Here is a 16,898-nt window from a genome sequence, read left to right as displayed (position 1 = left end):
TTCAAGTCAAAATATCTTTAAATACACATATAAACATTTTAGATATAACTTTATATAGTTTAAAACTATGTTTATTAAACATTTTAGTTTTTGAAAGATAACAGGTTCACACTATATTGAAGATGCAAAATATACCCGACATTCACAAGCAAATTTTCTAAGAAAATAATTCTTAGGAAGCTATTTTTCTTTATTTTCTTTATTTAAATAATGGATGCTTTAAATACCCAGCCACATTCTTTTGATTATTAATGTTTTTTCTTGACCCTGAAATACATTTCATATTATCATTTGGTATATGATCATTGAAAATAAATTCAACATTTTAATGAGCCTCACAGTCAAAATAGATTTAGAATTGATTTACTGATTTCTTTTTTATTGTATGGGTGTTTGAAGTAATATGCATGACTGATAATATATCAGCTCAGCTCAACTAAAACTTAAATTTACTTAATATCCTACACAATAAATCCAAAACAATTTGTATATAATGTACCAAGGCTGAATGCAGTCATGTATGTAAGTGGTCATAACATTAGGATCCATTTAAACATGACACGATCTGTGGCTGCTGTAAACAGTTTGAGTGATACTTTGATGTCCCTTATTAACAGAATGATGAATGGTACATGTTGTTAACTGTTACATAACATGCCTTGAGGACAGGTCATTAATGCACCCGTCCTGCCACACAGAATAAGAAAATTACACTGAGCAGATGTGTAGCCATGGAAACTGAAATTACTTCAATATTACTATTAATGAGACAACTGACTTTTGTGGACGGTAGTATCAGTTTTATATTACAAGCAATAAAGTGAAACTGCGTTTAGTGCCCTCTGTTGGCAGTATTTAATATACAAAGAACGGAAACACACATAATGTAATATAACTAAATGATATTTAGAAGCATTGCGGTAAACAAACAGGTGCCTGGCCAAAGTGACATTTTACATATAAATGTGCAATTTACCACATAGCATTCTCACAGTATGGAAAGTATTAATTACTATAGTGTTACTATGCTAATACCTATGTGAACATCCACATTCTGTTATTCTGTTCATTGTTTATATGCAAATATATTAGATGTTTAATGTTAATGAATGGGTTTAACCATTAAAAATGTGATTTCATAAGTTCAGATTATCTTTTGTAGTATGAAAGTATTCAGGTGACAACACTAAACAATGGTTAAAGTAACCGCACAAAAATACTCACATTTTATGCTGGTTTTTTTTTTTTTTTTTTTTTACATTTTTGCAGATATTTGGGATATATATTAAGTACACTTCAGCTCTATGTATTGAACTTATTCCTCACGTACGAGCAGGCGCTGCCATTTGAATCTTTTTGGCTGGAGATTTCCGCTCTCATTCACTTCCATTGATTTTTAGACGTTAAAACTGTTTGTTATGATGCTTGATGTTGCAAACTGATATTTTCTTAATATATTATTCTGCTTTGTCTGTAGAGTCATAAACACACTAGTTTGTAGAGCAAGTAGTTTGTCTGTTTTCTGCTGTTTAATATTCCTAGTCATTTCTCCCACAGGGCACTGAATCAGATGTTCTGAAACAAATCGGAAAAACTTCCGCCTTAAAGAATGAGGTCAATAATAGGAGAAATAAAATGCTGGAATTTATAGGGTATACTTTGTTGAAATGTGTAATGTATTTGTTATTCTAAAGTACTTTTACAATAGCGTCTCTTTAATGAAAATAAATAAATAAATAAATAAATGTGGCAGTGTTTAGTGTATTTTGATTTTGTATATTCTATTATTCATTTTCTTTTAGGACAACGAGGAATAAACAATTCAGTAAAGTTGCTTTAGCATTGTTTACCAATATACAATTAACCAATATACATTTTTAAATTAGGTGAAACCAAAAAAGCTTGTTGCACACAATCTAAAACATTCAATTGGGCCAAAAACATGATTGAGCAGACTTGATGGTTTTTTTATTGGCTCAACACATTATTTCTCATTGAGCCAATGTTGACAGGCTGTTGCCACAATTGAATTTAGATGTGACCAGTCACTAGGAAATGGAGTTTGGGGAGTAAATTATATTTAAATTGATTTAAATAAATATTATATTGATTCATTTTTTACAGCGTATAAATAATTAGAATTTATATTTATAACATAATTGTAAATATTATTCAATCAAAAAATTTAATAAATTATTTAAACATTTGTTTTATTTGGTGTATGTTTTATTATTATGATTATTATTATTATGGCTTATTTTATTATAGTTTTATTATAGTTTTAATAGTGCAATTAGTGGTGGGTTGTTTTGAAAATCAGGTTAAAAGGGTAATAATAATTCCAGAATTGTTACTTTTATTTATTAATTATAACTTGATAAAAATCAACGGAATAGAGGAAAAAGAAAAGAATCGCAGCCTCTTTTATATGTATTAAATGACAAATTTATTAACTGATTCATTTATTTAGAATGGTTGCTTCCACGAATCCTGCGACTTCCACATCTTCAGGTGATTCTGATGTAAATCTGCTGTCCAGAATCAGCTGGTTTGTCTTAGTCGGGCATCTCCGCTGAGACCAGTCCACTATGGGTGACCCTGCCGGTATCTGTGAAGTACCAGTGGCGAAGCTCTCAGCATCACTGATGCACACAAGCCCTCACAGCACGTCAAGCTGCAAACCACGTGAGGGACCCTAACCTAACCTACCCTAACCTAACAGACACCGCAAATCACTAAACGCATCGAAACTCTCAGAAGAGTCCAGCGACCGACCAGCAACACGAGAACAACCGCTCAGAAAACCTCGACAACCGTGCAGAAAACCACCTGAAACATCCTGAAGACCACCGAGCAAACCAAGAACTTCAAGTCACCAACACCAAGAATCAATAAAAACAACCAATTGATGAAACAAAACATGCAAAAGGAAACTTACTGTGAACTTGCTCTACAACTATGTACACTATATACATACGCAGGCCTGCAGTGTGGTTTGGGACACTGTGGAGACTCAGCGTCTGGCCCTCTTTCTGCTGGGCCTCTCAGGCAGTGGCTCTCCACTGATGTCCACATGGACTCGAGGAGCCATGATGTTTGGTCTGGACCCACATCTGCGTTCTGTAATGAGGATTCGTCCATCAGCCAGCACCGTCTCCTCCATCACAGGACACCTGAGCGCCTCCCACAGCCGCTGCTTGATCTCCAGGCCCAGCTGAAGGCTGTAGGGACGACTCTTGAGCATGGGCTCGACCACAGAGCGGTAGATGTCCTGGTAGGCCTGAACGCTGTAGCCATGGATCGAGAGTGGCTCCTCCTGCTGTCCCACGTCCACTGAAGGCACTGAGGATGCTGGACGGATTTGGGGCAGGACAGCTGCGTTCTTCAGGTGATGCTCCTTCAGACCTGGGGAAGAGATACAGCTGTAAGTATGATCCAACCTGATCACAGCTGCAGGATCCTGAACCGACGGGACACCCTCCAGCAGGAAGTCCTTCAGGTGTGCTGGAAGACTCCTGGTTCGTCTGAGGCGCCGCTGCTCCATGATTATCAACTTTCCAAATCAGACAATCTGGTGAAACTTGTCAAAGTGAAGAGTTGAAAGAGCTCAAGTGATCAGATTCAGAGAGATGTGTTGATTTCGGTGTAAACTCTGGTTGCCGTGGTGACAGAATATTGGAGTCAATTAAATGTAAACAACACTTGATCAGCAGAAAGTCAATCAGAGCAGTAGAGGAGTTCTTCTCTATTGCTTCTCTATTACACATTGTGTCATTTTTACATTATAAATAAGTAAATATAGTGTGAACTAAACAAAATGTGTAATACAGAAACATTAACACTTTCAGTTAAATTTCATTAAAATCAGTTGGGGGTAAGCAGATATCCTGATAATTATAATTATTATTATTTTTTATCATAATCAGATCTAGATCCCAAAACAATAATAAAAACGAAAACATACATACAGTTTTGTCTTTTATTTAATTATTTACTTATTTATTTATTTTCATAATCAATTTTAATCAAACTTTGTCGCAATCAAACTTTATTTTACCAAATTTCAAATACGTTTTTTTTATCTGATCATATTTTTGCATTAATTATTTCATTATTAGATTCTATAAAACAAAATTACACTGTAAATAAAATAATTGTTGACGCTGACAATTAAATATTGACTCAACAAATGACTTCACCATAATAAGCCCCAAACGAAAAAAAAAACAAAAATCCACATTATTAATTTTAGCTGATGGTCTGAAGTAAAAATTACAAATATTCATTCACCAAACATAAAACTGCGCTTTGGAAATTTATCAAACAGAAGTGAAAATAGTATTTGTGTTTGGCGAACAAACCTTGCAGCAAAAGCGCGTGTACGCATGCGCGTGAGAGTCGTTCGTTGGATAGGGTTTAAATTCCAGCGCAGCAATGGCAGAGCTCCTCCGAAACATCATATTCAGGCGATTTCCTTCATCAAAGATATGGTGAGTAGTGAATTCTGTATGTATTGAATCGTTTTTAAGTTTAGCCAAATGCAAGTGTCAGTAATTCCTGACATAAAACGAAAAGCATGGGTATTACGTTAGCCTGCCGCTCCGTCATAATGTTGTACACAACACGTTAACGTTAATTACAGACATTGCTCTGGCTAGTTATATGTTACCGGTTGTCAGTTCTACTGTAGCCTTATTTATTTTCTATAAAACAAAATATTATGTAAAACACAAGCCTCCCTTATTGATTTCAACTTGAAAATATTAAACATTGATTTGGAGTTGTTCTTAAAGGGACAGTTCACCCCCAAATCAAATTGTACTAGTTCACTCAGGCACATGTGGTTTCAAACTTTTGTAAGTTTCTGTCTTCTGTTGAACACTAAATGCCATATTTAGAAAAAAGCTGAAACCTGTAACCATTTATTTCCATAGTAGGAAAAACAAATACTATGGAAGTCGATGGTTACAGGTTTCCAGCTTTCTTTAAAATATTTTCTTTACAGAAGATTGAAAGAAAAACAGGTTTGGAATAAATGAAGGGAGCGTAAATTACGGCAGGATTTTCAGTTCTGTGTGAAAGAAAACCTGTTTTTTGTCTTCTGCTGTTATTTACTCACTGTAAATGATATTTAGAAGCATTGCGGTAAACAAACAGGTGCCTGGCCAAAGTGACATTTTACATATAAATGCGCAATTTACCACATAGCATTCTCACAGTATGGAAAGTATTAACTACTATAGTGTTACTATGCTAATAACTATGTGAACATCCACATTCTGTTATTGTAAAATTACATTTGTGATCCAACAGGAATAGTGTTTTTGAAAATGACACAGTATTATGGTGACATTTGAATATGTATTTGATATAGGCTTAATATTGACATTGCCGTTTTATATTTCTAACATACAGGGCCATTGGAAAACCACAGAGATGCAATGAAGATGGGAATCCTTGTTAGCATCAGGAGCATGATGAAGTTTAAGAGCCCTGTCAACTGTGCTGAATGTCTGCTGTCCTGGAAGAGGAGATGATGGTGCTCGACAATAGGAGACTTTATCAATGCATCTTCTGTGCTTTTGGATTATAGTATCTACTCAACCTGGAATACGATGACTAAATAGGTTCACATGGTAAATATTTGAAACAGATGCAGCTTTATGTGCTTGAAGTTCCTCTTGAAGATTTTTTTTTTACTTTTCTTGAAACTTTTGTGAGTTTTTTTCTGTTCTGGAATCATCTGTGTCAACTGGGTAAAGGAACCCATTGTTTAGATTTGATGGTGCTTTTGACGATTTTAATATTCATTTATTAATTTTCCTTCAGCTCAGTCCCCTGTTTATCAGGGGGAGCCACAGCGGAATGAACCGTTCATTGGTTATATGCAAATATATTAGATGTTTAATGTTAATGAATGGGTTTAACCATTAAAAATGTGATTTCATAAGTTCAGATTATCTTTTGTAGAATGAAAGTATCCAGGTGACAACACTAAACAATGGTTAAAGTAACCGCACAAAAATACTCACATTTTATGCTGTTTTTATTTTTTTATTTTATATATTTTTGCAGATATTTGGGATATATATTAAGTACACTTTAGCTCTATGTATTGACCTTATTCCTCACTTCTTTTTGGCTGGAGATTTCCGCTCTCATTCACTTCCATTGATTTTTAGATGTTAAAAACTGTTTGTTATGATGCTTGATGTTGCAAACTGATATTTTCTTAATATATTATTCTGCTTTGTCTGTAGAGTCATAAACACACTAGTTTGTAGAGCAAGTAGTTTGTCTGTTTTCTGCTGTTTAATATTCCTAGTCATTTCTCCCACAGGGCACTGAATCAGATGTTCTGAAACAAATCGGAAAAACTTCCGCCTTAAAGAATGAGGTCAATAATAGGAGAAATAAAATGCTGGAATTTATAGGGTATACTTTGTTGAAATGTGTAATGTATTTGTTATTCTAAAGTACTTTTACAATAGCGTCTCTTTAATGAAAATAAATAAATAAATAAATAAATGTGGCAGTGTTTAGTGTATTTTGATTTTGTATATTCTATTATTCATTTTCTTTTAGGACAACGAGGAATAAACAATTCAGTAAAGTTGCTTTAGCATCGTTTACCAATATACAATTAACCAATATACATTTTTTAATTAGGTGAAACCGAAAAAGCTTGTTGCACACAATCTAAAACATTCAATTGGGCCAAAAACATGATTGAGCAGACTTGATGGTTTTTTTATTGGCTCAACACATTATTTCTCATTGAGCCAATGTTGACAGGCTGTTGCCACAATTGAATTTAGATGTGACCAGTCACTAGGAAATGAAGTTTGGGGAGTAAATTATATTTAAATTTATTTAAATAAATATTATATTGATTCATTTTTTACAGCGTATAAATAATTAGAATTTATATTTATAACATAATTGTAAATATTATTCAATCAAAAAATTTAATAAATTATTTAAACATTTGTTTTATTTGGTGTATGTTTTATTATTATGATTATTATTATTATGGCTTATTTTATTATAGTTTTATTATAGTTTTAATAGTGCAATTAGTGGTGGGTTGTTTTGAAAATCAGGTTAAAAGGGTAATAATAATTCCAGAATTGTTACTTTTATTTATTAATTATAACTTGATAAAAATCAACAGAATAGAGGAAAAAGAAAAGAATCGCAGCCTCTTTTATATGTATTAAATGACAAATTTATTAACTGATTCATTTATTTAGAATGGTTGCTTCCACGAATCCTGCGACTTCCACATCTTCAGGTGATTCTGATGTAAATCTGCTGTCCAGAATCAGCTGGTTTGTCTTAGTCGGGCATCTCCGCTGAGACCAGTCCACTATGGGTGACCCTGCCGGTATCTGTGAAGTACCAGTGGCGAAGCTCTCAGCATCACTGATGCACACAAGCCCTCACAGCACGTCAAGCTGCAAACCACGTGAGGGACCCTAACCTAACCTACCCTAACCTAACAGACACCGCAAATCACTAAACGCATCGAAACTCTCAGAAGAGTCCAGCGACCGACCAGCAACACGAGAACAACCGCTCAGAAAACCTCGACAACCGTGCAGAAAACCACCTGAAACATCCTGAAGACCACCGAGCAAACCAAGAACTTCAAGTCACCAACACCAAGAATCAATAAAAACAACCAATTGATGAAACAAAACATGCAAAAGGAAACTTACTGTGAACTTGCTCTACAACTATGTACACTATATACATACGCAGGCCTGCAGTGTGGTTTGGGACACTGTGGAGACTCAGCGTCTGGCCCTCTTTCTGCTGGGCCTCTCAGGCAGTGGCTCTCCACTGATGTCCACATGGACTCGAGGAGCCATGATGTTTGGTCTGGACCCACATCTGCGTTCTGTAATGAGGATTCGTCCATCAGCCAGCACCGTCTCCTCCATCACAGGACACCTGAGCGCCTCCCACAGCCGCTGCTTGATCTCCAGGCCCAGCTGAAGGCTGTAGGGACGACTCTTGAGCATGGGCTCGACCACAGAGCGGTAGATGTCCTGGTAGGCCTGAACGCTGTAGCCATGGATCGAGAGTGGCTCCTCCTGCTGTCCCACGTCCACTGAAGGCACTGAGGATGCTGGACGGATTTGGGGCAGGACAGCTGCGTTCTTCAGGTGATGCTCCTTCAGACCTGGGGAAGAGATACAGCTGTAAGTATGATCCAACCTGATCACAGCTGCAGGATCCTGAACCGACGGGACACCCTCCAGCAGGAAGTCCTTCAGGTGTGCTGGAAGACTCCTGGTTCGTCTGAGGCGCCGCTGCTCCATGATTATCAACTTTCCAAATCAGACAATCTGGTGAAACTTGTCAAAGTGAAGAGTTGAAAGAGCTCAAGTGATCAGATTCAGAGAGATGTGTTGATTTCGGTGTAAACTCTGGTTGCCGTGGTGACAGAATATTGGAGTCAATTAAATGTAAACAACACTTGATCAGCAGAAAGTCAATCAGAGCAGTAGAGGAGTTCTTCTCTATTGCTTCTCTATTACACATTGTGTCATTTTTACATTATAAATAAGTAAATATAGTGTGAACTAAACAAAATGTGTAATACAGAAACATTAACACTTTCAGTTAAATTTCATTAAAATCAGTTGGGGGTAAGCAGATATCCTGATAATTATAATTATTATTATTTTTTATCATAATCAGATCTAGATCCCAAAACAATAATAAAAACGAAAACATACATACAGTTTTGTCTTTTATTTAATTATTTACTTATTTATTTATTTTCATAATCAATTTTAATCAAACTTTGTCGCAATCAAACTTTATTTTACCAAATTTCAAATACGTTTTTTTTATCTGATCATATTTTTGCATTAATTATTTCATTATTAGATTCTATAAAACAAAATTACACTGTAAATAAAATAATTGTTGACGCTGACAATTAAATATTGACTCAACAAATGACTTCACCATAATAAGCCCCAAACGAAAAAAAAAACAAAAATCCACATTATTAATTTTAGCTGATGGTCTGAAGTAAAAATTACAAATATTCATTCACCAAACATAAAACTGCGCTTTGGAAATTTATCAAACAGAAGTGAAAATAGTATTTGTGTTTGGCGAACAAACCTTGCAGCAAAAGCGCGTGTACGCATGCGCGTGAGAGTCGTTCGTTGGATAGGGTTTAAATTCCAGCGCAGCAATGGCAGAGCTCCTCCGAAACATCATATTCAGGCGATTTCCTTCATCAAAGATATGGTGAGTAGTGAATTCTGTATGTATTGAATCGTTTTTAAGTTTAGCCAAATGCAAGTGTCAGTAATTCCTGACATAAAACGAAAAGCATGGGTATTACGTTAGCCTGCCGCTCCGTCATAATGTTGTACACAACACGTTAACGTTAATTACAGACATTGCTCTGGCTAGTTATATGTTACCGGTTGTCAGTTCTACTGTAGCCTTATTTATTTTCTATAAAACAAAATATTATGTAAAACACAAGCCTCCCTTATTGATTTCAACTTGAAAATATTAAACATTGATTTGGAGTTGTTCTTAAAGGGACAGTTCACCCCCAAATCAAATTGTACTAGTTCACTCAGGCACATGTGGTTTCAAACTTTTGTAAGTTTCTGTCTTCTGTTGAACACTAAATGCCATATTTAGAAAAAAGCTGAAACCTGTAACCATTTATTTCCATAGTAGGAAAAACAAATACTATGGAAGTCGATGGTTACAGGTTTCCAGCTTTCTTTAAAATATTTTCTTTACAGAAGATTGAAAGAAAAACAGGTTTGGAATAAATGAAGGGAGCGTAAATTACGGCAGGATTTTCAGTTCTGTGTGAAAGAAAACCTGTTTTTTGTCTTCTGCTGTTATTTACTCACTGTAAATGATATTTAGAAGCATTGCGGTAAACAAACAGGTGCCTGGCCAAAGTGACATTTTACATATAAATGCGCAATTTACCACATAGCATTCTCACAGTATGGAAAGTATTAACTACTATAGTGTTACTATGCTAATAACTATGTGAACATCCACATTCTGTTATTGTAAAATTACATTTGTGATCCAACAGGAATAGTGTTTTTGAAAATGACACAGTATTATGGTGACATTTGAATATGTATTTGATATAGGCTTAATATTGACATTGCCGTTTTATATTTCTAACATACAGGGCCATTGGAAAACCACAGAGATGCAATGAAGATGGGAATCCTTGTTAGCATCAGGAGCATGATGAAGTTTAAGAGCCCTGTCAACTGTGCTGAATGTCTGCTGTCCTGGAAGAGGAGATGATGGTGCTCGACAATAGGAGACTTTATCAATGCATCTTCTGTGCTTTTGGATTATAGTATCTACTCAACCTGGAATACGATGACTAAATAGGTTCACATGGTAAATATTTGAAACAGATGCAGCTTTATGTGCTTGAAGTTCCTCTTGAAGATTTTTTTTTTACTTTTCTTGAAACTTTTGTGAGTTTTTTTCTGTTCTGGAATCATCTGTGTCAACTGGGTAAAGGAACCCATTGTTTAGATTTGATGGTGCTTTTGACGATTTTAATATTCATTTATTAATTTTCCTTCAGCTCAGTCCCCTGTTTATCAGGGGGAGCCACAGCGGAATGAACCGTTCATTGGTTATATGCAAATATATTAGATGTTTAATGTTAATGAATGGGTTTAACCATTAAAAATGTGATTTCATAAGTTCAGATTATCTTTTGTAGAATGAAAGTATCCAGGTGACAACACTAAACAATGGTTAAAGTAACCGCACAAAAATACTCACATTTTATGCTGTTTTTATTTTTTTATTTTATATATTTTTGCAGATATTTGGGATATATATTAAGTACACTTTAGCTCTATGTATTGACCTTATTCCTCACTTCTTTTTGGCTGGAGATTTCCGCTCTCATTCACTTCCATTGATTTTTAGATGTTAAAAACTGTTTGTTATGATGCTTGATGTTGCAAACTGATATTTTCTTAATATATTATTCTGCTTTGTCTGTAGAGTCATAAACACACTAGTTTGTAGAGCAAGTAGTTTGTCTGTTTTCTGCTGTTTAATATTCCTAGTCATTTCTCCCACAGGGCACTGAATCAGATGTTCTGAAACAAATCGGAAAAACTTCCGCCTTAAAGAATGAGGTCAATAATAGGAGAAATAAAATGCTGGAATTTATAGGGTATACTTTGTTGAAATGTGTAATGTATTTGTTATTCTAAAGTACTTTTACAATAGCGTCTCTTTAATGAAAATAAATAAATAAATAAATAAATGTGGCAGTGTTTAGTGTATTTTGATTTTGTATATTCTATTATTCATTTTCTTTTAGGACAACGAGGAATAAACAATTCAGTAAAGTTGCTTTAGCATCGTTTACCAATATACAATTAACCAATATACATTTTTTAATTAGGTGAAACCGAAAAAGCTTGTTGCACACAATCTAAAACATTCAATTGGGCCAAAAACATGATTGAGCAGACTTGATGGTTTTTTTATTGGCTCAACACATTATTTCTCATTGAGCCAATGTTGACAGGCTGTTGCCACAATTGAATTTAGATGTGACCAGTCACTAGGAAATGAAGTTTGGGGAGTAAATTATATTTAAATTTATTTAAATAAATATTATATTGATTCATTTTTTACAGCGTATAAATAATTAGAATTTATATTTATAACATAATTGTAAATATTATTCAATCAAAAAATTTAATAAATTATTTAAACATTTGTTTTATTTGGTGTATGTTTTATTATTATGATTATTATTATTATGGCTTATTTTATTATAGTTTTATTATAGTTTTAATAGTGCAATTAGTGGTGGGTTGTTTTGAAAATCAGGTTAAAAGGGTAATAATAATTCCAGAATTGTTACTTTTATTTATTAATTATAACTTGATAAAAATCAACAGAATAGAGGAAAAAGAAAAGAATCGCAGCCTCTTTTATATGTATTAAATGACAAATTTATTAACTGATTCATTTATTTAGAATGGTTGCTTCCACGAATCCTGCGACTTCCACATCTTCAGGTGATTCTGATGTAAATCTGCTGTCCAGAATCAGCTGGTTTGTCTTAGTCGGGCATCTCCGCTGAGACCAGTCCACTATGGGTGACCCTGCCGGTATCTGTGAAGTACCAGTGGCGAAGCTCTCAGCATCACTGATGCACACAAGCCCTCACAGCACGTCAAGCTGCAAACCACGTGAGGGACCCTAACCTAACCTACCCTAACCTAACAGACACCGCAAATCACTAAACGCATCGAAACTCTCAGAAGAGTCCAGCGACCGACCAGCAACACGAGAACAACCGCTCAGAAAACCTCGACAACCGTGCAGAAAACCACCTGAAACATCCTGAAGACCACCGAGCAAACCAAGAACTTCAAGTCACCAACACCAAGAATCAATAAAAACAACCAATTGATGAAACAAAACATGCAAAAGGAAACTTACTGTGAACTTGCTCTACAACTATGTACACTATATACATACGCAGGCCTGCAGTGTGGTTTGGGACACTGTGGAGACTCAGCGTCTGGCCCTCTTTCTGCTGGGCCTCTCAGGCAGTGGCTCTCCACTGATGTCCACATGGACTCGAGGAGCCATGATGTTTGGTCTGGACCCACATCTGCGTTCTGTAATGAGGATTCGTCCATCAGCCAGCACCGTCTCCTCCATCACAGGACACCTGAGCGCCTCCCACAGCCGCTGCTTGATCTCCAGGCCCAGCTGAAGGCTGTAGGGACGACTCTTGAGCATGGGCTCGACCACAGAGCGGTAGATGTCCTGGTAGGCCTGAACGCTGTAGCCATGGATCGAGAGTGGCTCCTCCTGCTGTCCCACGTCCACTGAAGGCACTGAGGATGCTGGACGGATTTGGGGCAGGACAGCTGCGTTCTTCAGGTGATGCTCCTTCAGACCTGGGGAAGAGATACAGCTGTAAGTATGATCCAACCTGATCACAGCTGCAGGATCCTGAACCGACGGGACACCCTCCAGCAGGAAGTCCTTCAGGTGTGCTGGAAGACTCCTGGTTCGTCTGAGGCGCCGCTGCTCCATGATTATCAACTTTCCAAATCAGACAATCTGGTGAAACTTGTCAAAGTGAAGAGTTGAAAGAGCTCAAGTGATCAGATTCAGAGAGATGTGTTGATTTCGGTGTAAACTCTGGTTGCCGTGGTGACAGAATATTGGAGTCAATTAAATGTAAACAACACTTGATCAGCAGAAAGTCAATCAGAGCAGTAGAGGAGTTCTTCTCTATTGCTTCTCTATTACACATTGTGTCATTTTTACATTATAAATAAGTAAATATAGTGTGAACTAAACAAAATGTGTAATACAGAAACATTAACACTTTCAGTTAAATTTCATTAAAATCAGTTGGGGGTAAGCAGATATCCTGATAATTATAATTATTATTATTTTTTATCATAATCAGATCTAGATCCCAAAACAATAATAAAAACGAAAACATACATACAGTTTTGTCTTTTATTTAATTATTTACTTATTTATTTATTTTCATAATCAATTTTAATCAAACTTTGTCGCAATCAAACTTTATTTTACCAAATTTCAAATACGTTTTTTTTATCTGATCATATTTTTGCATTAATTATTTCATTATTAGATTCTATAAAACAAAATTACACTGTAAATAAAATAATTGTTGACGCTGACAATTAAATATTGACTCAACAAATGACTTCACCATAATAAGCCCCAAACGAAAAAAAAAACAAAAATCCACATTATTAATTTTAGCTGATGGTCTGAAGTAAAAATTACAAATATTCATTCACCAAACATAAAACTGCGCTTTGGAAATTTATCAAACAGAAGTGAAAATAGTATTTGTGTTTGGCGAACAAACCTTGCAGCAAAAGCGCGTGTACGCATGCGCGTGAGAGTCGTTCGTTGGATAGGGTTTAAATTCCAGCGCAGCAATGGCAGAGCTCCTCCGAAACATCATATTCAGGCGATTTCCTTCATCAAAGATATGGTGAGTAGTGAATTCTGTATGTATTGAATCGTTTTTAAGTTTAGCCAAATGCAAGTGTCAGTAATTCCTGACATAAAACGAAAAGCATGGGTATTACGTTAGCCTGCCGCTCCGTCATAATGTTGTACACAACACGTTAACGTTAATTACAGACATTGCTCTGGCTAGTTATATGTTACCGGTTGTCAGTTCTACTGTAGCCTTATTTATTTTCTATAAAACAAAATATTATGTAAAACACAAGCCTCCCTTATTGATTTCAACTTGAAAATATTAAACATTGATTTGGAGTTGTTCTTAAAGGGACAGTTCACCCCCAAATCAAATTGTACTAGTTCACTCAGGCACATGTGGTTTCAAACTTTTGTAAGTTTCTGTCTTCTGTTGAACACTAAATGCCATATTTAGAAAAAAGCTGAAACCTGTAACCATTTATTTCCATAGTAGGAAAAACAAATACTATGGAAGTCGATGGTTACAGGTTTCCAGCTTTCTTTAAAATATTTTCTTTACAGAAGATTGAAAGAAAAACAGGTTTGGAATAAATGAAGGGAGCGTAAATTACGGCAGGATTTTCAGTTCTGTGTGAAAGAAAACCTGTTTTTTGTCTTCTGCTGTTATTTACTCACTGTAAATGATATTTAGAAGCATTGCGGTAAACAAACAGGTGCCTGGCCAAAGTGACATTTTACATATAAATGCGCAATTTACCACATAGCATTCTCACAGTATGGAAAGTATTAACTACTATAGTGTTACTATGCTAATAACTATGTGAACATCCACATTCTGTTATTGTAAAATTACATTTGTGATCCAACAGGAATAGTGTTTTTGAAAATGACACAGTATTATGGTGACATTTGAATATGTATTTGATATAGGCTTAATATTGACATTGCCGTTTTATATTTCTAACATACAGGGCCATTGGAAAACCACAGAGATGCAATGAAGATGGGAATCCTTGTTAGCATCAGGAGCATGATGAAGTTTAAGAGCCCTGTCAACTGTGCTGAATGTCTGCTGTCCTGGAAGAGGAGATGATGGTGCTCGACAATAGGAGACTTTATCAATGCATCTTCTGTGCTTTTGGATTATAGTATCTACTCAACCTGGAATACGATGACTAAATAGGTTCACATGGTAAATATTTGAAACAGATGCAGCTTTATGTGCTTGAAGTTCCTCTTGAAGATTTTTTTTTTACTTTTCTTGAAACTTTTGTGAGTTTTTTTCTGTTCTGGAATCATCTGTGTCAACTGGGTAAAGGAACCCATTGTTTAGATTTGATGGTGCTTTTGACGATTTTAATATTCATTTATTAATTTTCCTTCAGCTCAGTCCCCTGTTTATCAGGGGGAGCCACAGCGGAATGAACCGTTCATTGGTTATATGCAAATATATTAGATGTTTAATGTTAATGAATGGGTTTAACCATTAAAAATGTGATTTCATAAGTTCAGATTATCTTTTGTAGAATGAAAGTATCCAGGTGACAACACTAAACAATGGTTAAAGTAACCGCACAAAAATACTCACATTTTATGCTGTTTTTATTTTTTTATTTTATATATTTTTGCAGATATTTGGGATATATATTAAGTACACTTTAGCTCTATGTATTGACCTTATTCCTCACTTCTTTTTGGCTGGAGATTTCCGCTCTCATTCACTTCCATTGATTTTTAGATGTTAAAAACTGTTTGTTATGATGCTTGATGTTGCAAACTGATATTTTCTTAATATATTATTCTGCTTTGTCTGTAGAGTCATAAACACACTAGTTTGTAGAGCAAGTAGTTTGTCTGTTTTCTGCTGTTTAATATTCCTAGTCATTTCTCCCACAGGGCACTGAATCAGATGTTCTGAAACAAATCGGAAAAACTTCCGCCTTAAAGAATGAGGTCAATAATAGGAGAAATAAAATGCTGGAATTTATAGGGTATACTTTGTTGAAATGTGTAATGTATTTGTTATTCTAAAGTACTTTTACAATAGCGTCTCTTTAATGAAAATAAATAAATAAATAAATAAATGTGGCAGTGTTTAGTGTATTTTGATTTTGTATATTCTATTATTCATTTTCTTTTAGGACAACGAGGAATAAACAATTCAGTAAAGTTGCTTTAGCATCGTTTACCAATATACAATTAACCAATATACATTTTTTAATTAGGTGAAACCGAAAAAGCTTGTTGCACACAATCTAAAACATTCAATTGGGCCAAAAACATGATTGAGCAGACTTGATGGTTTTTTTATTGGCTCAACACATTATTTCTCATTGAGCCAATGTTGACAGGCTGTTGCCACAATTGAATTTAGATGTGACCAGTCACTAGGAAATGAAGTTTGGGGAGTAAATTATATTTAAATTTATTTAAATAAATATTATATTGATTCATTTTTTACAGCGTATAAATAATTAGAATTTATATTTATAACATAATTGTAAATATTATTCAATCAAAAAATTTAATAAATTATTTAAACATTTGTTTTATTTGGTGTATGTTTTATTATTATGATTATTATTATTATGGCTTATTTTATTATAGTTTTATTATAGTTTTAATAGTGCAATTAGTGGTGGGTTGTTTTGAAAATCAGGTTAAAAGGGTAATAATAATTCCAGAATTGTTACTTTTATTTATTAATTATAACTTGATAAAAATCAACAGAATAGAGGAAAAAGAAAAGAATCGCAGCCTCTTTTATATGTATTAAATGACAAATTTATTAACTGATTCATTTATTTAGAATGGTTGCTTCCACGAATCCTGCGACTTCCACATCTTCAGGTGATTCTGATGTAAATCTGCTGTCCAGAATCAGCTGG

General features: G+C 34.8%; 3 long non-coding RNA genes across 3 annotated transcripts; all 3 read left to right on the top strand.

The window, feature by feature from the left end:
- Positions 1-4,385: 4,385 nt before the first annotated feature.
- Positions 4,386-6,528, top strand: LOC141378598 (uncharacterized). Its single transcript, XR_012393471.1, has 3 exons — positions 4,386-4,490; positions 5,416-5,636; positions 6,341-6,528. It is a non-coding gene; the product is annotated as an uncharacterized lncRNA (long non-coding RNA).
- Positions 6,529-9,168: 2,640 nt separating this feature from the next.
- On the top strand, positions 9,169-11,311 carry LOC141378597 (uncharacterized). Its single transcript, XR_012393470.1, has 3 exons — positions 9,169-9,273; positions 10,199-10,419; positions 11,124-11,311. It is a non-coding gene; the product is annotated as an uncharacterized lncRNA (long non-coding RNA).
- Positions 11,312-13,951: 2,640 nt separating this feature from the next.
- LOC141378596 (uncharacterized) lies at positions 13,952-16,094 on the top strand. Its single transcript, XR_012393469.1, has 3 exons — positions 13,952-14,056; positions 14,982-15,202; positions 15,907-16,094. It is a non-coding gene; the product is annotated as an uncharacterized lncRNA (long non-coding RNA).
- Positions 16,095-16,898: the final 804 nt, after the last annotated feature.

The sequence above is a fragment of the Danio rerio genome, chromosome 17, assembly GCF_049306965.1.
Source record: "Danio rerio strain Tuebingen ecotype United States chromosome 17, GRCz12tu, whole genome shotgun sequence".
Taxonomy (NCBI): Eukaryota; Metazoa; Chordata; class Actinopteri; order Cypriniformes; family Danionidae; genus Danio; species Danio rerio.
The sequence above is the reverse complement of the archived record's forward strand: the minus strand, read 5'-3'. Positions and strand labels throughout refer to the sequence as shown.